The 25,420-nt window shown below is 45.9% G+C and overlaps 1 long non-coding RNA gene across 2 annotated transcripts in view; it reads left to right on the forward strand.

The window, feature by feature from the left end:
* LOC137841706 (uncharacterized) overlaps positions 1-25,420 on the forward strand; it is a 36,916-nt gene that overhangs the window by 7,580 nt on the left and 3,916 nt on the right. The window contains exons 2-3 of one of the 2 annotated variants that reach the window (XR_011088702.1): positions 7,643-7,805; positions 13,742-13,787. This is a non-coding gene — a long non-coding RNA (uncharacterized lncRNA). The remainder of the gene's footprint in view (positions 1-7,642; positions 7,806-13,741; positions 13,788-25,420) is intronic. The other variant, XR_011088703.1, reaches the window with a different exon arrangement.

The following is a 25,420-nucleotide window of genomic DNA, read 5'->3' on the forward strand; positions in this document are numbered from 1 at the left end:
CTTGCCGTGTGTCCCTTCCTCGGCCCCTCACTTGGATCTGGGGCCAGGCAGGAGCCGCTCCGGGCCCTCCCGGGTGCCTGGGGCTCAGGCGAGCGCTGGAGCAGCCACGTCTCCCTTTGTTTCAGGTCACTGAGTTTTTGCGTCCAAGCTGCGAATCAGCCCCAGCGTATCTGAAATGCTGCCAGCCTGGCTGGAGATTTGAAAGTCTGAGGAACCAGGAAATCTCCTGATGGAAGTCTGGGGAGGGGGAGAGGACGCTATATGTGCTGTGCGTGCTGTGTGCGCTTTATCTGGGGGTTAGCTTTAAAAAAAAAAAGCTTTTTTTTTTTTTTTTAATGGATTTGCAAAGCGCAGCTCCATTTTATGCAGACTCCATCTAAATCTGACTACTTTGTGCTAAGGTGCCGGGAAGGCACTAACCCCATTTACCAAATCTTTTCCACTCTGGCTGACCCCCCAGGTGCCCAGCTCACAGCAAAGCACCCCAAAGACCCCCGCCTTGCTGCCCCATGGTGGCTTCTGGGGCACTGGTTCACCATGGGAGCATCGCCGTCACCCCACATTGGGGTGGGAGCCCTAAAACACAGGGCTGCTCCCCTGGGGAGGAGGTGCGGGCAGGACAAGCTTTGCTTTGCCGGTGCTGAGAAGCGAAGGTCACGGAGTAACCGGATCTGGCGTTATTTATAAGCAGGGCGCTCGCCGCTGAGAGCAGCAACATTTGATCGGGGCCTCTCCCGCGCCGTGCGGGCTGGCCTCGAGCATGTCAGCCTCTGGTGTGCTGCCTCCCCTTCTCGGGGGCCTGAAGGGTGAAGGACATGGGCGTGAAGGCGAATTCATCCCACCTCCCCGCAGGGTTGTGGCACAGGGTGAGGAGTAGCCGGCATGGATCAGGTCCCCGGGGCTGAAGCATCTTTCATCTACATGCAAACGCTGAGCTAGCGTAAGCCGGGGTTCCTTTTTAAGGCTTGCTGCCAGTTTGTTCAGTTTAATGATTTCCCCAGGTTGCTTATTTATTTATTTCAGTTCTCCAAAGGCTCCCGGCTCTTTAACTTTTTATTTTTGATGGTATTTTCTGAGTATGTGGTCGAATTAAATGTCCGTGAAAAATGCCTTGCTTAAGAGGATGGGGGGCTGAGTAGTGCTGGAGCCCCAGTTCAGCAAGAAATGTAAGCACTTGGTTACCTTCCCTTTAATTCCACCAGCTCGTTAGGTGCCCACCTGGAGTGAGGTGTGTCCTCGAGTCCACCTCTGCCCAGCAAAGCATTTCAACTTGCTTAGCTTTAACCACGGAGACAAGGGATTTTTAGCATATGCTTCGCTGCTCCCCAGAACTGGAACCAGACCAGCTCTGGTGGATGATTACCCTCTCGCCTTCCTAGCACTGCTGGAGCTGTCCTGCTGCTAAAAACATTACCAGCAATAGGATATTTTAGGGAATCTTTGTAAAGTGAAAGCAGCCCATCCCCTGGTAGCACAGGCTGTCCCACAGCATCCTCCCTGTTTTGGGGCTGCAGGGACGATTTCCAGGGCAGTGAAGGCAGCGATGATTTTCAAGTGAGTGATGCTTTGTGGTTGCACCGAGTGTCGCTTGTGCTATATTTAGCTGTTGTTGCACACACAGAGTGCAGGTCCCCAAAGCCTGTGGGTGTTGCTGAAACACAGATAATAAATGGCTCGTGTGATTCGAGTGGAGCCACTTTGCTGAGTACGTCTGAGCCACACAAGCCACTGTTCCTTTTGCTGCATGGGTCTTGTGGTGGCAATTTCTGAAATTCGGTGGCAATTTTTAAAATACCCTTTCTGTTTTAAGGTTTCAAGCGTGCCTGTCAGCTGTGTGTTTAAGACCAGGCATCATTGGAGGGAAAATTCAGTCTGAATGCTTCTTGGGAAAAGGTTGGCAGCTGATCAAAATAGGCAGCAGAAATGGTCTGAAGTGAATCCCAACACAAAGTGGGCAGCTCGGGGTCTGCGTTGCTTCTTCTGCCATTGCCTAATTGGTTCCTGGGCATCTCAAGTGCTGAGTTTCTCTGAAACATGTAAGACTGACAGCACTCAGACTCTCAGATCAAATTATCCTGGAAAGCAGAAAGGCTCCAAGCCCTGGCTGAGCCAGAAATCGGTATTTTCTGGGATTCAGCAACAGCCTTAAATAACAGCTTCCTCAACCCAAATTTGGACAAACTGCCTTTTGGATTTCTGGACCAGAGCTGCGCCTTAGTGCAGTTTTTTAGCAGCTGCTGTGAGCACAGGGACAGGGGCCAGAAGGGGTGCCACCATCCCAGGCAGTGGGGTGGGGGTGTTGCCGTGATGCTTTGGGCTCATTCGCTGCTGCTTTGAGTGAAAACCGTGTTTTCCAGTGTAAGCTCTCTCCTTGTTACCCCAAACAAAACCTGCTGGTGGTCGCATCGTCCTAGCACCAGGTGAAGGGCTGAGGATGGGAAGGAAGAAGGAGTAAATCAATCAAAGCAGTCAGTGCCAGTTTTCAGATGGGGGTGATCCAAGCACTGTCCAAACCACAAGAAAGATCAGACCTGTTCCCAGCAGCGCAGCTGAAGCCCGTCCTCACGATGGGACAAAAAGCAAGAGTCTCGATCCAAAGAGCTCTCAAGTTGTGTGGATTCAGGGATCTGCCCTGCTTGGTCACGGCACAGCCCCGCGTCTGTTCATCCCCTGTTGTTTGCCTTGGCTGAGCAGCTCTATCGGTGTAGACTGCCTGCTTTTCTGCCAAGGCGCAGGGGACATTTAACAAATCGCATTTTTTCAGCACATATTCCTTCTCTGCAAAGCTGTTGGCTATTCCTATCTTTTTAAAAAGTCTTAAAAAAAAAAAAAAAAAAAAGAGTTGTTTGTGGTGCTAATGGTATGGAATGAGCTAAAGCTTTATGCCATTTTTAGTGCTCTTGGAACTGAGAGAATTGGAGGAACTGAAAATATATGCTTAATCGCCCCCAAGAAAGACTGCCATAATATTTTGGGTTGCATAAGCAAACTAAATTGGAAATCTGGAATCTATTCAAGACCTTTTGATCAGGGAGCTTTGCAAGTGCAGAAAAGTAAAAACACAGACAGATGGGGATTAGAGTTGAGCATCAGGAGAATAATTTCCTCTTTTAATTTCAGTTCCGCCAACATATAAAAAGCATTAACAATCCCGTTACGTAACCTGCGTCAGAGCCAGCTCTACGGAGCGGCAGCGCTCGCCGCAATTAAGCCGTTGGTTGTGCTGCCTCTGTGCAGCACAGGGGTTGCTTTGCACGAGCAAACGAACCCCCCCCCTCCAAAAATCTGGGCAAATGGCCGGACCAAAATGAGACCTGGTGATGGAGGCTAACGGGAGCTGCAGGGGGCCAGGACCATGGGAGCCCGCTCAGAGATACCGCTGCAGTTGCAAAATCCAATTGAATCGCTTGCAAACCCCAATCCGCCCTGTTTTGTCACTAAATCGGCTTTGGTGGGAGGAGGAAGATTAGGCCAAGGAGCAAGCAGAGATATTTTTTGCTGATTGTTTGATAGCGGGAACAATGGGCCATGATAGGCTTTGTGCTGCTCTTGTGGCAGGGTCGTTGAGAGGAGGCACTGCGCTGGGAGGCTGGCAGCGGCCCCAAGAGCTGGCAGAGCCGACAGGTTTCTGTTCTTGCCTGTTCTCCATGTCTCAGGGTGTTTTTGCGTATGGTGCTGATGCAGAGCGGTGCAAAAAAGTACTAAAAAGGTGGCTTTTTAGTGCAAGGACTGCTTGCTAACTGGATGCAGCTTTTGAGCTGGTTTTGAGGAGTCTGGCACAATATCTGTATATGCTGAGATCGTCCCATTTCTTCCAGGTAGTCAACTTTATTTATTTTTTTAAGCAGGTTTATCTTGCAGTTACTCTTGCTTGCATTTCAATCTCATTACACAAACCTAGGTGGGAGTAGGACTGAAATTCCACAGAGCAGCTCTGCTTTTCTTCATTTCAATTAATATCAGATCTGGGAAGCCAGCCGTATTTTTGGCATCGCTTTTTGTTGCTCTGCATTGGCACGAGCTCGGAGGAGCCTTCAGCCCCCCTGCAGCGCTTCCCAAAGCTGGCGGAGCCACCCCAGGTGGGTTTCTCCAGCATGCAGAAATCCCAAATTGGCCAGGATGAGCCAGGGGGAGCTCTGGCTGGTGGTGGTGGGGATATGGCAAGGAAATCCCTGCTTCTTGGCAAGCCCTGGCCGCTGAACCAGGGTCTGAACCAGCGCCGAGCCCGGCCGTTCATCAGAGCCAGGCACAGTGGCTATTTCTGAGCCACGGCAAGAAGAGTCGCTCACGTGTGAGCAGCACTCTGCAGGCTAATTGGCCATGATGAATGAATAACAATAAGGTGGAAGCCTTAAAAAACTAGTTTTACACAACTGGCACATCTTCCCCATTCAAATGGGTTATCCCGTAGGTGCGCATGAGATCACAGCCTGCTATTTAAAGAGGAAACCTCGACTTACATAAATGTCTGATTATGCAACTGTCATGGAAACCAGAGATGACAAAGATGCTTTAGATTGGCTTGTCCATTCCCTCAGAGAGCTGGACTGTTCCTTGCAGTTTATTTTTTGCTCAAGATTTTAAGAAATGATCAGTGACTGCCAGGTGCCGAGCTGGAGAAGAAATGATTTATAGAGAGAGCTGAGTTGTCACTTTTCTAAAGGTGATTTGCTTTGGAAACTCAAGAATAGAAGAGCTTTAAGTTGCATCCAACGGTCCTCACACTAGCTTAGTTCAGCCCCGTGCTTATATGTTCAGCATACCATGGCTTTCATTACTTAAAGAATGTGCCAGAGTCTTAAAGGACACTTTTCTAGTGTTCTGCTTGACCTTTCTTTAATTTTCACCCCCTAACACTGTTGTCTTTCCAAATAATAATCCATCTTTCGCTGTTTCTGCACCCTGCCAGCGCGTTCCTCATGTGCTGCTGTTGCTTAGCCAAGCTATACAAATTTAGCTCTTTTTAATCTTCTCTCATAGGTCAGTCTTTCTAGACACACTCATTTTTGCTGCTACACAGGGAAATCAGCGGAGATTAATATTTTAATCTTCTTTCCCTGTTTAAAGAAACCCCAGGAACTGTGCACAATGAATGGTTTTCCTTAGACTTTAAATTAGTGTTTAAAAATAAATATATTTTTATATGCATTTCTCCACCTTTGCTTCTAGTTCCTCCGTGTTATTGACTTACCTGTTCTTTGGCCTTCTAAGGAAACAGCATTTTAATTATTTTGAACAGATTTAATTTCAGTTTGGTTTCCTGCGATGACCGGAGTAAAGTTGTTACATCACAAATGATGTGGCTTAGTCTGACCTGGGCTAGCCAACCTGGCTAATTCTGCGCAATTAACCCGGACTGGTTTTAACCCAAACCCTCTGGACTGTCCAGTCCCTCCAGAAACTTGGGATTTGGGAGGATGTGTACATGTACGGAGACAAAAGATTAACTAATATTTACTGTCATTTGTGTAAACTGCTTCCTCTTTTATGGTGTTTTCTGCTGGCCAGCAGTGTATTTCGGAGCTTTTGTTTCCCTTGCAGTTGGCCTCATCCTCTCTGACTTAATCCCAGTGGTCACTGAGTGCAGCTTTCCAATTCAGTCATTGATTTTTTTAATTATTATTATTTTTAATTTTTTTTTTTTTTTTTTCCTGAGGCAGCTGATACAGGGAGCAATTATAGTGGTGATTTCTCTGTAATATGGATCTCAGTTGACCACATGGTGAAGGGACGTGTGCTTATTTTGCACAGAACCCCACTACGGGGCAATACTTTCCAGCCACTGCCCGACTGAGACAGATTTGACCCTAGAGATGAAAATTCAGATTGCAACATCTCACCCCGAATATCGTTCCATCAGTGAGACAGCAATGAAATGTAGTGCTTGTGGCGTGATTTGTAAGACAGAAGTGCTCCAACTATTCATCTTAAATCACAGCACTTGCACTACATATAGGCAAACGGACTTTTATTTTTCTGAGCAGGTCAGATAACTTCCAACCTCTTCTTCAAGTATTTAATGCAAGTTCTTAAAAGCAAGAACCTGTTTCGTTGCACTTAAAAGAACAAGCTACCCCCAAGGGAATTTGCTCATCCTCTCCCCATTGCTCTGCAGCCGCTGCCAGCATCGCTGCTCTCCTCTCCTCTGACAACACAGGCGTTTCCGCAGGAATGATCCCTGAATTTCAGATGGAAGAGCCTCCAAGATCCTTCTAAATAATTTCAGCATGAGATATCGTAAGGAAGCTAAAAATCAAAGGCATGAGGGCTTGCATATTTAAAAAGATGGAAAAGGCTCTCAGCAAAATGAGAACCACATTGGCGGGGCTGGGAGTTTTCCCCGGTACAGATTCCGAACGGGGTCACGGGTTCGTCGTACGCTGGCAAGCGCAGATGCCGTGTGTTCAGCATAGGCAGTAATTACCTCTCCTCTTTCTAAATTATGTTATCAGGAAACATCTATATTGTTTGTATGGGTCTAGATTACGCTCTGAGAATAGAATGTTCTCTGCACAAAGAGCGCGGTTGGGGTAAATCAATGAGAATGCACTCAGAAACATCAATTAAAGGTAATACAAGTCTTTAGCGCAGGATCAGGGAGCTAGCATAGTTTGAGATTCCTATTTTCCCAACCCTGCCTTCCTCCCCAGGAAAGCAACAAAGCAGAACTACTCAGAAATTCATAAGGTTTAAAAATAAAACACTTGTCTCTTCTCATCCTCTTCTCTGCTCAGGTTTTCACTCAGTGCTGTTTCCCAGCTCGGTGTGTGAACATCCTGCTGTTCTGCAGGAGATCTCAGTCCTCTGCTGGGCTGGGGCTATGGTTCTGCACCCTGGTACTGGCATGCTTGTCCCAAAACCCCTGCAGCCCGGTTTGCTGAGATGCCCAGAGCTTCTCCCAGGTTTTGTCCCAGCTCTGCTGCACCCAGGCACCTTCACACCACCACCCAGGAACTGCAGATATCCCAAGCTAACGGATATTTCTCAATACAACATAACAGGGCGAAACGAAGATAGAAGCGGGAAATAAATCCAGACCTTTTGCCTTCCTAGCATTTCATACCTGGTGCTCATTTCCAGAAGGGTGAGCAATCTGGCCACCTTTGGACGTAACCAGCAAGGGAGATCTACGTAAATGTCGTCAGCGTGTTCTCTGCTGGTTCCAGTGATTTTCTGTTATTTTGGAAAATGGGAAATTAATGTGAATCTTTCGTCAACCTATTAATTCTGTGTCCCCTTCACAGACATTAATTCAAATGCGAAACCTGAGCCCAGCTTTGAGCCTCCCCTGCACTCGCAGCGGTGCACGTACGGGGCTCTTGTTTGGCTCCATTTGTTACCTACGTGACACTCATCGATCATGATGATTGTGATGGGGATAGGTGGAAAATTTTCCCCTAGCTACTTGGGGGAAAAAAAAAGGACCTTATGTAGAATTTATAAGGTTTTCTTCAGCTAAGCTAATTATTCAGGAAACGGTATTTTTCATTTCTCTGCAAGAAGCACAGGCAAGCAGATTCCATTCATAACCCAAATACCAAACAGCTTTAGCACCTTCAGTTTTAGTGGCTTATTTTATTAATACTAAGGTGGTGTGGTGGTTGGATTTTTTTTTTTTTTGAATGCTTTTCCCTTCGGGCAGAAAGCTGCTCCCTTTTCGTCACAGCCTCTATAATGAATTGCCGTGTACAAAGCCGGTCATACAATACGCAGCAGCAGCACGGAGCGAGAATCTTTGGGAAGAGTTTCCATAGAAACACTGACGTCCTCCTGGCGAACAGGACACCGAGTTCCTTCAATGGGAGGTATGGGGTTTTAAAGGAGCAGTTGGGTGGCAGGGAGCCAAGCCAGCAGAGCTATGACTCTGCATCTCCCAGCAGAATAGGGGGGGTTGGGGGTTCAGCTGGTGGGAGAAAAATAACCCAATTACCCTCGCATTAGCAAAATGTCGGGTTTGATGGTTGTTGCCGAACGGTGCTGCATATACCCTGGTAAATAATTAAACCGCTGACCGCAGAGTGCACAAGAGCTGGGAGCCAAAGGCATAAATACCCAGGGCTGCGAAATAGCTGCTCCTAAAACCTTGTCAGGTTTTGTCACAGATTCCATCCCCAGGAGCCTTAAATTCGGCACAGGGCACCATGACGCAGGCTTAACCCTCCCGGGGCCAGGCAAGGTTGCACCCAGCGGCGCGCCCTCCCCTCCGCTGCTTGTCTTGGAAGCAGACAAGTGTTTTGCTAATGTTCTAGCTCCGCGTTTTAAATAGCCGCATGTCTACCCGGCTAAATGGTGGCAGAGCAGCTCTGTCTGGAAGAGGCTGTTTTTAGAAGGAAAACAGTCAGAGGAAATGTTTTTGCCAGAAATGTTGGAAATGGTACAAAACCAAAAGGGAGCATGCAAACGAGCTCCCTGCGTTGGGCAGGCTCATGAAACGCCCTGGTTCAGAGCAGTGTCTGGGTGAGATTGAAGGAGGGGACAGACCTCTGTTGTGCGACCAGCCCCAGAGCCATGCTAAAGCCTTGTGTCAGAGGCTGGAGCCTCCCCACTAGCCACGGCGCTTGGGCTCCCCAGCCATCAGCGGCCGTGCCCCAGCCCTCTGCACACAGGGAGCGGCTGCCTGAGCTGTCTCGGCACTCCCAGCTTCCTTGAGCTCTTTGGTTCCCTGCTAGATATCTCCACCAAGGGTCAGAGAGCCCTTGGGTGCAGCCTCGTGCATCTCAGTTAGGGAGGTGCTACGTGCCACTCTCCCAGATACCTAAATCGTCCTGTGGAGAGCTGCACCAGGTGGGGAGCACCTCTTGCAGCTCTTTTTCCGTTTCTCTACAGCAGTGATACTGCAGGGCTGGCTCGCTGTTTACCCAGCAAATCTCTGTGGTCTGTGGTTTGCTTTGTGAAGGCAGCTGGTGGGAGGGTGAGCTCCACCGGGACAGCACAGAGCTGGGCAGGAGCTCTGCTGCCTGCAGGAGCGAGTGTCATGGTCTTTAACCAGCCCCAGTTGTGCACACTTTTGTTTTTGTGGGCACAGCTTGCATTCTCTCCAGGCTGATTACCAGAAAATGCAAAGCATCCATAACTCCATCACAGTTTACTGGGAGCCTCAGCAGATCTGCACCTTGCAAAATCTGCTCTGGAGAGTCTTAAATTAGGCACCAAAGGCAAACGACTCTTGCGAAGCTGCTGACCTTAACCACTTGTCCTTTGCAATTCTCAGAAAATGTGGCTGTTCATACTGCTGTCATTGCAATACTGAAAACTCCGTACTGAAAGTTAAATTATTTCCAATCTATATGGTTAGGATGCTACATGACATTCCGGTATGTAATTTTATAGCGAAGACGTCCATTTGCTCAGTGGGCTCCCGACAGGACGTTTGGTATCGGACGTGGAATTGATCTATTTGCAGAATGTTTGCATGGAGATTATTTTGCATAAACCTGTTCAGCAAGATTTGCTGCAGGCACAGGAGGACAGGAGAGACGATAAGTCAGAGGACGTTAGAGAAGTGCCCAGGTTTTAGGGACTCATTTGGACTGTTTCAAAGGATAATGGCAGGAATTACTTTTATGGGAATAGGAAGAGAGGGTAACACGGACCTCCGTCTGTCTTACTCGTACCTAGCTCTTTTGCCCATTAGTCTCCAAGGCTTTTGCTGCAGAATCAAAAATGCTCCGTCTTGTTTTGTAGATAGGGAAACGATGCCTGAGCAGGATACTGACACTTCTCTAAGAGCATTCCCCTAAACACTGGTAGGATGGCCTAGTTCAGTGCTCCAGACACAGGACAACTTTGTAGAGGCGCTGGAGATCAGGACGGATTTAGGATGTAAGAGCCACGTTACTTGAGCACTTCACCCTTACAGTTCAGCTGAATTTGAAGGCTCGTTATGCTTTCTTGATTAACATAATTTCAAAAGGCGTTCAGACAGCAAGGTGATGAACTCAATTTAAATACCAAGCCAGGCTGGACTTGTGGCAGAAAAGGCAGAAAAACTGCCTACAGCATGTGCCCCATGCGATAACTTGGCCAGGGGCAGTGTTGGGGTTGGGCAAAATGAGGACCTGGCTGTATTCAGCTGGGTGACCCATGGCGTGTGGGGCTGGCACCATCATGGGGGGCTGCCTCCCTTTGGAAGATGGGCACCAAAAGAGAGAGCTTTGTTTATATTGGTTTAGAAAGAAATACAGTTAAAGCAGGAGGACACAACTGGTTTGACTGCAATTGTAGCCTCCAAGCACTTTTGTGTGGTATTTCTGCAACAGCGAGCAATAAGTGGAATTATCTACTTGACCGATATTAAACCGGTGCATTGCAGCTGTCACGAAATTCTTCTAAACCAGATCTTTTTGCAGCTCCTCGTATGCCAGAAGTGCTGTTTCTTCCAGGTTACCCGAAAACCTGAGGTGCTGGATGTGCACCCGTTACTGGTGTGGTACATTTGGCCAAGGCCAGGGCACTGCTCAGCCCGGCTGGTTACGAGGCCCTGTGGAGCAAACCCTCTTTGCAGACACTGAGCTGAGAAGCTGCACTTAAGGAACCTGATGGACCTTGATCCTTCGCCTTCTGGGCAGTGCTGAACTGGGAGGTGAACCCATCCCTGAATAAAAACTGATTTCCATCAAGGTTAGGCTTATCTGCAGGCTGAACGGGGCAAAGCTGCGAGGATAAGCCATGCGCAGGGCATTCAGTGATGCCTCAGCGAATCCATGCAGGCTCGTGCTTAATGGAGAGATGTTGTGAAAGCTTCTGCCTACTGCTTAAAAACTCGCATTGGACTTAAAATGTGAGAAGAGGGCTGACTCCCTCTCTATATATCTGTAGTCAAGAGTTGTCAAACATGTTGGAGGTGTTTATACCCCAGTGGCTCTGTTTAGCTGAAGCACTTGCCTCATGCTTGCTAGCTGAACCAGCAAAGTCTTTCTGTCTTTCTCTGCACCTGAGCCCACGTGGACGTTCCCATTGGGTGGAGGTTCTGGAAACCTGCAGGCATGGGTCGCCGCAGCCAGCAAACACTTCACAAATTCACTGCACAGATCCATTTCTCTTCCTGGAATTGGGCCTTATGCAAACATCAGTGAAACTGTGTTCTCTGTGATGCATCGTCTGAGCCTTCTTTCCAGCAGATCCTGCTTCTTTTTTGCATCGACTCAGATACTAAATCTAGGACATGGATGCTCAATCCTGCCTTCTGGGCTCTCATCCATCAGATTTGCAAAATTTTTTGTGATACAACAGTAATAGCAAGCTGCTTGTGTTAAATGGCATGCTATCAGGAAAGCCTTTCCAAAAGGGATCTTAGTCTTTGATCATTCTTTCTATTATCAGAAAACAAAGTATGCCTTTTGGTGATGAAAAATGAAAGCCCAGTTCGTCCTTCAGAATGGTGCTGGGTTCCTGCTCCTCAGACATGGCACAGCAAGCCACTCAACGTTGATGTTGGATACAAACCCCTGAAATGTGCAAAGTGATAAGCCCATCGCTGCCCCTTCTGCACTGGTGATCGACAGCATCTAGCACAGAATAACAAAAAGGAGGAATGCACTTTATTAAAGATGAGCATTTGATACCAAAAATTAAGCGTGGTCATAACAATTACAGCCATCTAGTGGGCAAAAGTTTTGTTTTGCTTTTTTTTTTTTTAATTAAAAAAAGTATTGATATGCAATTTTAACAGGAAAATATCTGTAAATGGCAGAGGTCCATCAAAGAACTAGCAGAAGGAGGGGCTTGTACCCTTTTTTACTATTTTTCATGAATACATAAAATCTTAAGTATTTTCCTTCTGGCATTGTACTTTGGAAATGTTAGGAAAATTAGGTCTCATCTGGCACTACCATTTTAATGAGGGACTTGCTGAGAATATCTGATGAAGTGCGTTATTGCTCACACTTCAGCCAAAGGGACAGGACTGATTTTTTTAACAGAGATCTCCTTTCTCCAAATGGTTCATTACATTTTAAAGTTAGATATGTGACGACAAAACCTTTAGTTAAGTAGATAGCAACGAATCAGCATGCTTCACAGAGTGATTAAGAATCTCTTTCTTCAGTTGCTTTGTATATATTCCTTTGGCTCTTGATGTCATCCATCATTTCAGGAGCTCTTCAGGCATCGAAGGGTATTTCATGTTTGATAGCATCTCTAGTGATTTCTACTGAAAAAGCAAATTGGAAAGTAAGTATTTTGTCTAAATCTTTGCATATCAAAAGGAAGAAAAAGTACATCCCTCTCTTTATCTTACTTTCATATGCGGCATACGGACTGAAACTATGAACTTCAGATCTGAATTCCAAGAACTCCAAAGCATTTTGATTTAGTCCATAATCAAATCTGCACTGGGAGTTCATAACAATGCTTTTTAATCCACCTAGGAGGGAGGAAAAGATTCTCTATAAGAGGGTTTGCTCTGTTAGAAGTTGGTGGGCTTTTTTTGTTTGTTTGTTTTATTTTTTTTTAACTTCACTTGTACTCAAATTTTTTAAAAACATATTTACAGAACAAACCTTCTTAGAATAATCTCTGCAGGCTTTTGACTGCATGCCTTGGAGTGGAATAACAGGCTATAGGATTTTTAACCCTATGACAAGCAATAACTGGCTGTGAATTTTGGAAATCCTCTTTGGCATGTATTCAAGCCAATATTAATGAAAAACGCCCCATGCCAATCTCATGACTCATCCCAACCGGCAGTTTCTGACACTCATCCCATAAGTCACTGGCCTTCCCTGGGAAGAAAACAAAGCTGCCCCTCCCTTCCTTCCTGCAGGCTCATGGATGTGAACTGCTGCTAAACCGGTGCATCTTTTGTATTGGCGAGTATTTAATTTGGGGTTTGATCTATGGATTTCAAAGGGGAGTTTGTCACTGCGTAATTCTTCTCAACTTGTGAGCCCTGCCGTGCTGAGCAGCTCTGTGGTGCTGCCTGCTGCCACCCCCCATTTCATGTTTAGGGCATGAGAAACTTTTCTGCAGCCAGTATGCGAAATCCTCTTTGCACCTCTGGTGCAAATCTCTCCAAAGACAGCTATACATACAAAATGTTATGCTGCTTCTAAATCCTATGTATTAGTAGGAGATAGTACATACATATATGTGTACTTCATATATTATTGATATAGTGCGCAGATATCCAAGTAACCATTAGCCATAGGCAGACAATGTTTGCAAAGGAAAATGCTGTTTTAAGTACCGTGGTCCTGCAGAATCGTGTGTGCTGGGCTGTCTTGCCCTGTGGCCATTGAGTGAGGGCCTTTCCCCATCCCCCAGGTGAGAGGTGAGCAGTGAAAGGCAGAAGCTCAGCTGGTCTGATTGTGAATTTCTTGACCTCTGACAGTTTACTTTTTTTTAAATCACAGACTTCTCTAAGCATGGGCTGTACAGTTTAGTGTGCCATAAAAAAATCTTAGATAGATACAGAGCTAGATTTGTGATGCAGTTACTGGTATTTCATTAACCTTTATCTTGACAAGTGGAAATAACGCGCTGTGATTCGGGGTAAATTTTTCACTTGAAGAGAAAAATGGAGCCAAAATGGAAGTGAACGGTCTAGAAATTAATAAATACAAATCTGAAAGCACAAATCACCTCCCAGCGGGACCAGGCCGCTTGTGCGCGTTGCTGATGACTGTCTGTGCACTCTGGATCCTGACAGCATGGGTACGAAACTGCTGGTGCCATGCAGCCCCAGGGAAAAAAGTGGGTTCTAGGAGGGCTTGAGCTCAACCCGGCCTCTCTTTGACTGCAGAGTCTGCGGTGGCCGGCAGAGTCCCCCAGAGGAGACAGCAGAGCTGGTGAGTAATAAGGATAACTGATGTTTTTCCAAGTCAAAACCAGCCTGACTCACCACTATTTTGTTTCTTTTATTGTTATTTGTATTGCTCTGATGCCAGACATCAGATCTCAGTTATTGAGCCCAGAGTTTTATCGCTGTATAACAGGAGAAAGTGCCCTCTGAAATGCTTCCAGACTAAATCAGTAGGAGGGGAAAAAAGGAAAAGCAAAACAGCTCTCTCACTGCTGCCCTGCGATTTGGGCCTAAAAACCCTCTTCTGCCCTGCTCCTGAGCAAGCACCCTCACTTACCCATTGTGGCATATTTTTCAGCTGGCTTTGCAAACACTTAGGTTTGTAAGTCATTGATGCTGTGCAGTTTTCCAAATCAGAGACCTGCTCAGAGCCCATGTCCCTGGACCCCTGGTGCTCTAGCACTCGCTGCCTGCAGGGGCTGCTCATAGCAGCACCATTCTACCGAGGTCGTGGTCTGAGGGCACCTGAGACTGAAGTGTGGCTGCAGAAAAGGAGCAGAAGGTAGATCCACCACAGACAGAGCTCTGGCCCTGCTGTCCTACAGCAAGTGGCACAGCCTTGGACAGCCACTCTCTGTCCTCTGTTAGGTGAGGTCAGTGTTCCTGGGCAGGGATGCCATGAACATGTCTCTCTGGGGCTGGTATCTAACATGGAAATGTCTCTCTCTAGCATGGGATAAGCATCAGGCTGTCTGTGATATCCATCAGCCTCTTGAGGTTTTTGTGACACCCCAGGTGTTACCATTGCAGGGAGCAGTCATGCTCACTATTGCATCTGTCAAAGCAGAAGACATCTATCTATACCTTGAAAGTCTTCATCCTTACCCCTAGGATTTTAATAAAATATAAGGCCCTGCATCTGGTAGCATCAATAGAAGCAGAACTATTCCCAGATCCAGACAGAGAAATACATGTACAAACAGAGGGAACCTAGATGTAAGAGAGACAAAAGCTGGCTGAAAGATCAATGCAGGAAAGATTTGTGAAAGGTCTGGGCTTTAATGGGATGAGTAGAATGGGACTTGGCATACATCAAAGCTATTAGGAGCAACACAGAAAAACTTGAGATTTGGACAGTGAGAAGAGGCAGAGGACAGCAGGTAGAGGAGGCTGTTTTAGCTTGTGTGCACCACTGGAAGAGTGAAGGCAGCTGCAAAGCCTGGTCAAATGTTGGAAGAAGACTATGTCTATATGAGAGCAAGAGAACAGGGTCGCCCAGCAGCAGGGCAGGAGGCAGGGCAAGGTGGTGTTTTGGCCAATCTCAGCTTGCATCTTGGCTTGGGAAAGCATGCCTGGCATTTTTGTCAGCGGTGTCTCTTGAAATAAATCACCACCCGCTCTGGAGACTTGTGCCTGTGTCTTGGGACAATTATTGCTTTCTTCTAGCCTTGGCTGTGTAAAAATGCATTGCTTCTCGTTGTGAGAAATTCTCATCTCCTTCTGTCAGTCATCTTGTCTCAGCAGGGAAAAAAATCCCCAAACCCTGTCATATCAGAAAATGAGAAAATTATCAATATCTACAGTGTATGTGAAAAATATGAGCTCTTTCTCTATTTGGGAGAATGGATCTCGGTTGTAAAATGTTATAAATGTTAGCAGCTTCTCAGACATTCAAAAATGTTAATGATCCTATGGTACTAAAATAGCTTGCCATAGAGTTCTCTATATTACAAATACTGTCTTGCCCTCTGCAGCCACCTAAAAGACTATCCAGGATGAATGGCCCTATGTGTTGCTTTATGTATTCAGAAAGCAGAGTCAGGATTAGGACGTTCATGCAGACACAACAGGCTCTGATGACTGCCTGCATATCTGGAGTGAGGATCGAGCTTTGGTGCCTGCGATCAGGTTAATAAATACTATCGCCTTCCTCCCCCTGAGCGTAGGAATAAAAACCACCTGACAACAGCTGTATCTCTGAATTGGAGCCCGTCAGTGGAGGAAATCTCTGCTTCAGCCAGCTCCCCATGAGGAACCTGGGGCAGCTCCTTCCCCGCTTCAGGCTGCCAGCTCGGCGGGCACAGCTCGCCTCCTTTGGGTGCCCGCAGCTCCTGCCTACGTGCACCTCCGGCGGCTCTGCAGGACCGCGGCTCTGAGTCACATCCCCAGGCATGCAGAGGAGTGGTTTAATTCTATTCCAAACCCAAATTTATTAGTGCTACCTGGAAGCACAGGTTTGAGACTTGGCACCTGCGAAGGCGGCTGGCTTGAGGCCTGTGTGGAGGAACCTTCGCTGCTTCTACGGCACTCCTGTGGTAGGGCTCACAATTATATTTGAATTTGTTCTGCCTTTTCCTTTTCAAATATTTGTCCCTTTTGCTTTTGTGAGCCTTCGATTGTTTTGTTTCCCCACCAGATTAGTTTATTCCTCTCACTGGTAGCTTTGGGCTTTTGCAGCTGAATAGAACCCGGGAGACCTGAGCGTGAGGACTGAAGACAGAGCACAACACAAAAAGGGCAGCGGGTGCTCAGCAGACACCACAAACCACTTAAAACGTCTTTTGTTTATTAGCTATTGTTCGGTTAAATATAGCACCTGCAGCTGGAACAATAGGCAGTGGCAGAGGACAGGCTTTGTGTGCACAGGGACTATCACCGGGCGCCGAGGCGAGGCCTCAGCGCATTAGGCCGCAGGCAGAGTGCAGCGGATTTGCCTGGAAAGCCCCCGTAATGCCATTATAAGTGGCCCATTAGCAGAGCTACTGAGGAGACTGCATAAACGATGTCTATCTCGTTGCTGCGCGCCTGCGGTGGGGAAGGTTTATTTAACCAATTTGGCACAGGGAAGGTGGATGTTGGTGGGGCCCTGGAGCCATGACATGGCGGATGGTGCTGGGGGAGATGGGTCCAAGGCACCCAAATGGGCCACCCGCTCCTCTTCCTCCCCTTCCTCCCATGCTGGTCCCCAAGGAGAGGCTTTCTCCTCTTCTCCAAGCCAGGCAGGTTATTTCTGGGATGCTGGAGCAGCAAGCCCTGCAGATCCATCCCCACACGGCCTGATATATCCCCATCCCATCCCAGCTGGTGTTGTGTTGCGTTGTGCCTGCCCTGCTCCTGGGCTTCCTGTGGCCCAGAAACGGGGCGTTTTCAGACACTTAAGCATGTGTTTCCTCAAAACTTGTGGTGGGACTCTAAAGGGAGCTACTGTGCGCATGAAGCCATCCAAAGCTTTTCGGATTCCCCAGCTGAATGAAATGTGAATGTGGGTTTTGTTGTTGTTGTGTTGTTTTTCTTTTTCCGCCATTAATTTCCTCTGTTCCGAAGCAGAACTGAGCTTTCCGATATAATTAGCCTTCCTTTCCCAAAGAAATATAATGGTTTTGAAAAATTGCCTGCATTTTATACACCCAACATCTGGATTTGGTAAAAATTCTGAAACTTCTTTAACGCTACTTGCGGTCTAGAGGAAGGGAGGGCGATATTTAGTTGATGATCTTTGCCCTCGTTTTTAAGAAAAAAAAAAAACAAGCCATCAATTCAGCTGCTGGCAATTGAAAAAGCAGTTAGGCTGAACTCTCTTTTAAGTGAACAAACACTTAACGGATCTATTTATACCTGCCCTGAAGCAGACTACTGTAGGTGGAAATGCTGTAATTATTTCCTTTCCCTGCTTTCTACTGTCCTATAAAGATCTCCTGGAGCAGCTTGTTAACAAGTTACTGCTGTACATGGGTGAAATTAAAATCAAACCCAGGTTAACAACAAAACCAATTTGCCTAAAAATGACTAGAACTAGCTGTAACAAAGGTGAGACATGCTTGAAGGCTGCTAAGAGACAGCTTCTGTTGCTTAGCCCCATCTATCTAAGAAGGCTGAGAACTACAAATGATAAGTGTTTGGCAGTTGAGGGGGGACCGGGACCTGATTAGTAGTGATGAGGGGATGCAACAATTCTTTTTTCCCCTGTGTTTTTTTTTTTCCCATCAGTGCATATTTTCAATTAAATTTTCCTCCCAAGGAGTCCCTCTCCTTGATTATCTTCCTGCTTTTCTCCCTTCTTCTATTCCCTGGGTTTATTTCCAGGGGAGATGATCTCTTCCATTCACCGCCCAGGTTAACTCTAGTTTCAGCAGCAAGGATCGTTTAAGCTACAAAAAGCTTTTACTGAGTCCATGTTACAGCCTGGGAGTTGTAAGGGAGTTGTAACCCAGGAGTGTCTGGTCACCAGACAGCATCTCCAGCTGCCTCTGGGCTGGCGTGTCGGGGCTGCGTGCATTCCTGTACTCTCAGTACGATGGCCCCAAGCCATTATGCTTCATATCAAGTCAGGAGGGTCACGGACTAGATTACAGCTGGTTATGGTCCAGGTGGGAGGTGCCGATGAAACAGGGGGAAAAAAAATCGTTAACGCTCAGCATGGCAGCCTGTTCCGTGAAGTAATTTTTAATCTGGAAAATGAATGGAAAATGAAGTTGTTGTTTTTTAAGTGCCCATAGATTTTTAGCACTCTGTGTTGCTATGGGTTATTAGGAATGGCTAGTGGTAATATTTACTATTGTCTTCTGTGATTACAGAGTCCAAATTATTCAGTTATATGAAATAAGCTCTATACTGTTTAGAACTATGAAGGGTTGCCTTTTAGTTCAATCAACAAGAAATGATGCTTCTGGAGCAAGGGGATGGCTGTGCTGCAAGTCCTGCTGCTACAAATTTCTGCCCCCCTTGAGGCACAAGGGGACAGGACCTGTGAGTTACAAACAGACGGTGCATCTCTAAGAGCCTGAATAGAGCTGGATGTGCTGAGCGCCTTAGTGACACCCTAAATGTGTAACAGCATCGCTCCTTTGGGAAGATGGCAGGCTGCTGGGAGGAAGGAACCATGAGCTGGCTGTGGGGAGGGCGGCAGCGAGTCCCCAAGGAGGGAGTCCTAGCAGAGATATCAAAATCCTCACTATGCCTCAAAAACAAATAGACTGTCTTGAGAGCAGGAGATGCACACACACAAAAAAAGGTAGCGATTCAGTGAATTTTTACTGCAGTGTATTTTGGAAGATTTGCCAGATGGCTGGCAGCAAGACTTTTAAACTCTGACTTCTTTTCTGAGCCAGCCATATTATCATCCATCAGACAGTCACTTTGGACTGACATTGCAGAGTGTGGCTGTCTCCTTTAGGTTTGCCTTGCTCCTGTTTATTTCTAGCTGATTTATTTATATCTGGAACTGATACAAGTGGCACAATTTCTTTGTTTCATTAAAAGATTCCTTGATCTAAACTTTAAAAGATTTGTCTACAGAGAGATCAAAGTCAACCAAGCGTATGTTTTGCATCCCTGAGTTTTTCTGACATTCCAGTCTTCAGGTAAATCTGGAAAAGACATTTTGCTGCAGAGTAGTAAGCAGTGTTGATGAGGTTAATGCAGAGCTGATCACCGAATTGTTGCGTACTAATGTGTGCCTCTTGTCCAGGCTTCTTAATTATTATTTTCTAAGAGGTGAAACAGTGTTGACAGAGCTTAAACTATCAAACATTTGTCAAGGTAAAACTGAGAGCCAAATGCAAGCATGGAAAATTACATCCCACTGCCCAGCAACTCACAATCAAGCACGTAAAATACGATTTGCACAGCTGAACGGAGGCATTGTCAGGGTGCTCACCAAGGAGCCGAGCACTCCTGAACTTGATCTGCCACAACCTGTGGCTTACTCCTGGGAAAATTGCATGCAGCTCATTCTCTATAAGAAGCTACTAATCCTGGATACCTCATTTATTAATTTTTGGCTGTGAATCTCAGCCCCTCCACATCCCCTGATTTCTAGACCAGCCAGAGGTGGCAGCTGCCACCAGGACAGAGCTGTCTCGCTCCCTGCTGTTGCTGGAGGGCCAGTGGAAACCTTTTCCTCCCAGCTATCTCAACTTCTCCTTCAATTAGCGGGTCTCAAGCATGCATTTCTGCCCCGTTGCCTGTTACCTGCTAGTGCCATTGAAAGGAAAGGGTGTTTGTGGATGCTTTGAAGATGTAAAGCTCTATAGGATTGCTGCACATTGTTGTGGATTGTTTGGGTATGTCCTGGATATGAATCACCTTGCTCTTTCTGACCTACTGTCCTAATTGAGCTTCGTGTATTCTTCAGGCACTCGTCACTGTCTGTGCCCTACCTTTTGGCAATAAAGCAGCAGCCTGGAGCTGCAGGTGTTTGCCCCGCTCCCTCATTCCGTGACAAATTAAAGGAGATTTAGTAAATGGATGTGCTGAATCATGGATCCTCCCCAAACATGACCCTGGATTGCTGCCCCTTTGTTTTGCTGTTGTCCGCAGTGGGGTCAGGCTAGGACATGGCTTTCCCGTCGGCTATGTGAATTTTACTGCTCTGCATGTTCCAGTAAAATCAAAGGCCTGAGAAAGGGATTCTGTGGAAGCTTTTTTTGTCAGTGACTTTACCCTCGTTAGTTATCATTTAGAGCACGAGCTTTGGGGCAGCACCAGCACAGTTCCTCCTGTCTGATTATGGGGGCACTACTGCTTCTTCAAATACCTCCACAGCCAGGTGGATCAGAAACACAAGCTGCTTCTGCCCTGCTCCTCCAGCACGTTTAGGCTGGAGACCCTGACCCTGACCCTGACCACCTTATATTTTCTATATATTGAAGGGGGAAACCACCTGCCTGCTCCGAGTCCCCTGTAGTGAGACACAGCCTGGTCACAGCCCTTTGAAGAACTTCTACCCCAGGGCTTATCTTCACTGCAAAATTAGCTCAGGCTTCCAGCCAAGGGTGCCCCAGCCTCCCAGCTCTGCCCTCTCCAAGCAGCGCAATGGAAAATTGCCGTCAAGCAACCCACCAGTGGCTGCAGATTAGGGTTTAAACACTGCTCACGCTGGAGTCGCTGGCGTGGCTGCAGTGGTACAGACGTCAGCCCGTGCTGCTCCACGCTGTGCGGCCCCTGGCCCTCCCTTGAGACCCTCTGTGATGCTCGGCTTGCCACCTGGTGCTGCCCCGGTTCTGCTGTCCCCGCTCGGCTGACAGCTGGGCAGGCTGGTGCCAAACGCTTAGCAGGAAAGGTCTGGGTGGGAACACTGAGCTTGAGCACCTGGTGTCTTCCCCTTTGAGAATAAGCTTCTTGTAAGAGAGGGCTGTCCAAGGTGGCCTGGGCTGGGAGCACCAACCTGGGGGAGCCATGGGCGCTTTATTTTTTGCTGCTGCTTTTGAAGGTTTCAGACCATCTTTTTTTCTATTCAATTTTTTTTTTTCATTTTTCTCTCTTTTTTTTTTTTTTCCTTCTGTCCTTTAATTCTTTGTGTTTTGCAATAATACAGCACTGTTATGCATTGACCAGAAGAGATCAGATCCTTGATTCTGGCCCTGTTCTAGATCAGTTCTGAATTTCGCATTCTCTGTGCATATTTGTAGTGCTTTTTACAATGAATTTTACTCTTTTACTTTGGGGGCTCATTGGTATCAGGAAACACAATTCAACTGAGCCTCTTTTTACTCTGTGGAAGGAAGTCCTTGAAGAAAGGTTGATCCAACTTAGAAGAGAACTTGTAGGTAGTAGACGCCCAGTCTCTGGGTGTGAAGGAACAATCACGTTATTATCTTTCTGTCATTGGAGATAAACGAGATCTATTCTTCTGGGGGTGAGGCAGGCGTGATTGATCACTAGATAATAAAAGCTACAGTTCCCGGTTAAGGAACAAGGTTGGGCTGTGCAGCTACAAGTGCTTGTGGAGAACCTAAGCTTGAGGTGTGTGCCCAAGTCGCTCTTCATTTCTGAGCTATTACCTGATACTAAACAAGTCCTATATATAAAGTAAAATTTCAACCTTTTCCATATGTGATTTTTGGTGGCTACTAACGAAATACCTCAGTCAGCAAGAAAGATGTTCATAGTTAGATGAAAGCTGAACCAAACCTGCCACCTCTGTCACTGCTTCCACTCCTGGGTCCTTCAGCTCAGGGCTGGTGTCACCTGCAAATCCCCCCAGGTGGGATTGCTGGCTAATGATTGTCATTATTCCAATTATTTAGGTCATGGCCCTTCTTCCACTCCCTCTTTTCACTACCTGAGTGGTGGAGTCAGAAGAGAGATGACCCAAAGGCACAGGTTCTGGTTTGTCGCATTGCACGGAGCTCTTAGCCTAGGGTTCACTGCTGGCATTGCATCGCTCCGTTCTGGAATTGCCTCTTAAAATCATTCTTCTTTCACTTCAGTGCAGAAACCAAAAAACGTTCAGTTTTTAAGGATAATCACACACTGATACCTCCAAAAGAAGTTTTGCAGTATGAAGCCGTTTTCAAGAAAATAGATCTCCATTTAAAATACTTGGGGCTGTGTTTGCTTGCTTGTGTTTGCAGGTGCTTTTATTCAAATGGTCTGCTATGAGCATGTATGTAAAGCAATACAGCCCCAGATTTGACTGAAATGAAGTTGTGAGAATTTATGGAAAAACACTTTGTGAGAAAACATTCACAGCTATGTAGCCTTAGAAACTAGCGAGGTAAGAATTGGAGTTTGAAGAGCGGCTATGAATATGGAGAGCCAGGAGATGGAAAAATCACAAGGGAGGAACTGCACCAGCCGGGATGAAAGATGAGAGCTTCAGCAGAAAACTGATGAAGGTAACGGAGCAGGGGAAAGATGTCCTGTGACAGCCGATGGATTTGTAGCATCCAGCCCCAATTGGAGCATGAAACATAAGCTTGCTTGGAGTGGAGTGGAGAAAAATCAATCAGAAGATTTCACATGTGATTGTGAGACTATAGAGAGCTCCAAGACACCCTGGAACACTGCACCATTTACCCTAATCGGAGGGTGAGTCAGCACTCAATTATGTGCAGGCAATTTTATATTCAGTTTTCTATGCGTTGGCGACAAAGCAATTTAGATAATATGGTCGTATAGCAGAATCACCTTCTTTACAAGTCTGAGTTACATTAGCTGAAATAAAAAGTATGTCACTGCTCATTTTCCAGTGTATAAGATAATCATCATGTGGGATCAAGAAGAAATCTCTTCTTCCCATTGCCAAAGCAACATAATTGTGCAACACGGCTGGTTTCTCTCTTCTGAAGTATAAGTTATGGCTACTCTTGAGACTAGACAGATCCACCACTGTGTGCAGATACTGTCTGAAGTCTTGCACAGTAATAAGAGCACAAGATATAATAACTCCTACTGGTTTGTGTACTCAAGGGAAAACATTCTGTTGTAATGAAGTGGGTTGTGTATCTGAAGGTATGTAAGGACTGCTCACTCTGTCCATCACATGTCAAAGACCTGTGATCTGGGAAATAGAAGGATCTGTGTTCTCTCCCTGCCACAGCCTTATTGGAATATAAAGTCACAAGAGTAATGTCCTGGGAGATTTCAAGATGTGGCTCCAGGTTTGCACAATGTTTTGCCATCGGTTCAGGAAAGATGTTATGCTAATCTGACCTTTTTCTTCATCTTTAAGGCACGTATTATATTATTTTGGAGCAATTATACCCTTAGGAACCAAAGGTTGGAGAGGAAATGAGTGATTTACTATGCTTTTAATCAATGATTTAAACTGGATGATTGTTTCAATGCCACTGACGGATTCAAATCTTCTGTGAGCTACTCCTTACATGAACTAGATACATGAACTGCATTAAAAAGCACTTTGTGCATCCCAGGAGCAAACACTGAGCTGGAATCTTCATTCCATTTCATTGTTCCTGTTGCCATAACTCCATAGACTTTAATGTGAGTTGAGCAAGGGTCAGATATGGAGCATAATGAACTCAAAGAGAAATTTCCATTGGATTTTTTTTCCGTGGATAATACCCTTAAAGACTCAGGGTCAAACATTCATCTGTGATAAGCTGGCATCTCTGTCCAGCTAGCACTCTGTGTCTGTACTGTACTTCAGGCACCTGAAATTTCCTTTCCCTTCCCGTCCCCCACTCATTCTGTTCTTCAGATTGGTTTTCTGAGCTCAGCATTCTCTAAGTACGAGTGCATTTTAGCTGTCATGGTCAAGTTTACCCACAAATGCTTTTTTTGTCTATTAATTTATTGGACAGAAAAGACCAATGATGCATAGAGAAGTATCTAAACTTATGTTCAGATCTTGAAAGCATTCTGCTTAGAAACCAGCATGTGTTCAGAGCAACTCGGTTTCTGTTCCTCTCAAAAGAAGCACCCTCGGTTTTTTTAATTAATGTGAAGATAGCTTCCAATGATCTTCCTCTATCCATCACGATATTGACATTTGAACTCCTTTTACTTTGAAGTCACCATCACTCAGATTGTCACAGCTTGACAGCACAGTCGGTTAACTCGGCACTTCCCAAATTAATGCTCTCAGATTCAGTATCAATACATGGGACCTTTGGCTTTCTTACATGTGAAATTCTGCATGTCATCTAGTAGTCAGTGACTAAACTCTCAAAGTCCTGGGCTGTGCATAAAGCACTGTTACTGACAGCAGCAGGATTGTGGAAAGGTATCAGAAACCCAGTTAGGGGCCACATGCTCCAGAAGCACAGATTGTTTCATTTATGCTTATCAAATAAAAGCTTAAAATACGGATGGTTTCCTACAGAGATGTATTATTCTTGGTTGCCCTAAATTCGTAGTCAAGAACCAGGTGAGATCTTCTAGCGATGTTAAAATTATATCTTGTTCTGGACTTTATGGCAATAACCGAGGCATCAGCACTTAGGGAAAGGCGACTTTCTCCGGAGCAATATTACAAGAGCAGTTCTTTCACGGACCGGTAAGCACTGCCTCTCTCAAAGATGACTTGGGATAGGAGACAAAAATAGCTGTAGGTCTTTTTTGCTTCCTTATTGCTTCCATATGACAAATGGATCATGTGAGAAACGTTGGCACAAAAAGCAATCCTTCCCTCCCTTCTCATTCAAGATGTGCCTACCTTGCTTTCTTGAAAGGCTAGAGAACAGTAAGGGGTTGATCACATCCTTGCTAAGCCAAAAAAATAAAAAAATAAAAATCATGGCTGGGAGAGCCAAAGGGTGAGAATTTGGAGCAATGGTTTAGCGGTACATCAGGGCTAGCAAGGAGGGGTTGTATTGGCTGGATCTTGGCCTCAATAAATATGAGTTTCCATTTATTTCCAAGAGTCTCCCCTGGGCATTCTCCGTCATATTTTTTTACCCTAAGAGATGATAATCTGAATGTCAAAAATTAGCAGAGCCTCTGTGTTTATCAGGCATTTGTGGTAAACAGACGCCGCTCCGTTACTCCTCCTTGCAGTTTAAGCAGCAATTTCCTTATTTTCATATATTTAATATAGTCCTCAGTTTTTCATATTTAGCATCTCCTTTTTCACATTTAGTATCTCTCAGTTAAAAAGATTGACTAGTTTTCCTGGATTTAGCCTCTCAAGAAATAGATTTAGCAGTTTTCCTGGAAAATGCTAAGTAAGCAAAATTCTTCACTAAGGTCTTAATGAAACCTGCCTTCAGAAGAGACTTTTCAAGCTGCTTTCATCTGTCAGAAATTAAAAGGGCAAAAAATCAGTCTTTTATCTCCAGTGTTTACTTTTGATCCCCATAAAATAATTATGGTGAGCTGTCCTTACAGCTTAACGAGCAGCTTTCTGTCTCTAAAACTGTTCATGAATGGCTGGTGGTAACAAGCAGGGTGAAGCATCTGAAGCTGATTAACTGAGAAGTTAGATGGCTATCAGCT

The sequence above is a fragment of the Anas acuta genome, chromosome 18 (assembly GCF_963932015.1).
Source record: "Anas acuta chromosome 18, bAnaAcu1.1, whole genome shotgun sequence".
Taxonomy (NCBI): Eukaryota; Metazoa; Chordata; class Aves; order Anseriformes; family Anatidae; genus Anas; species Anas acuta.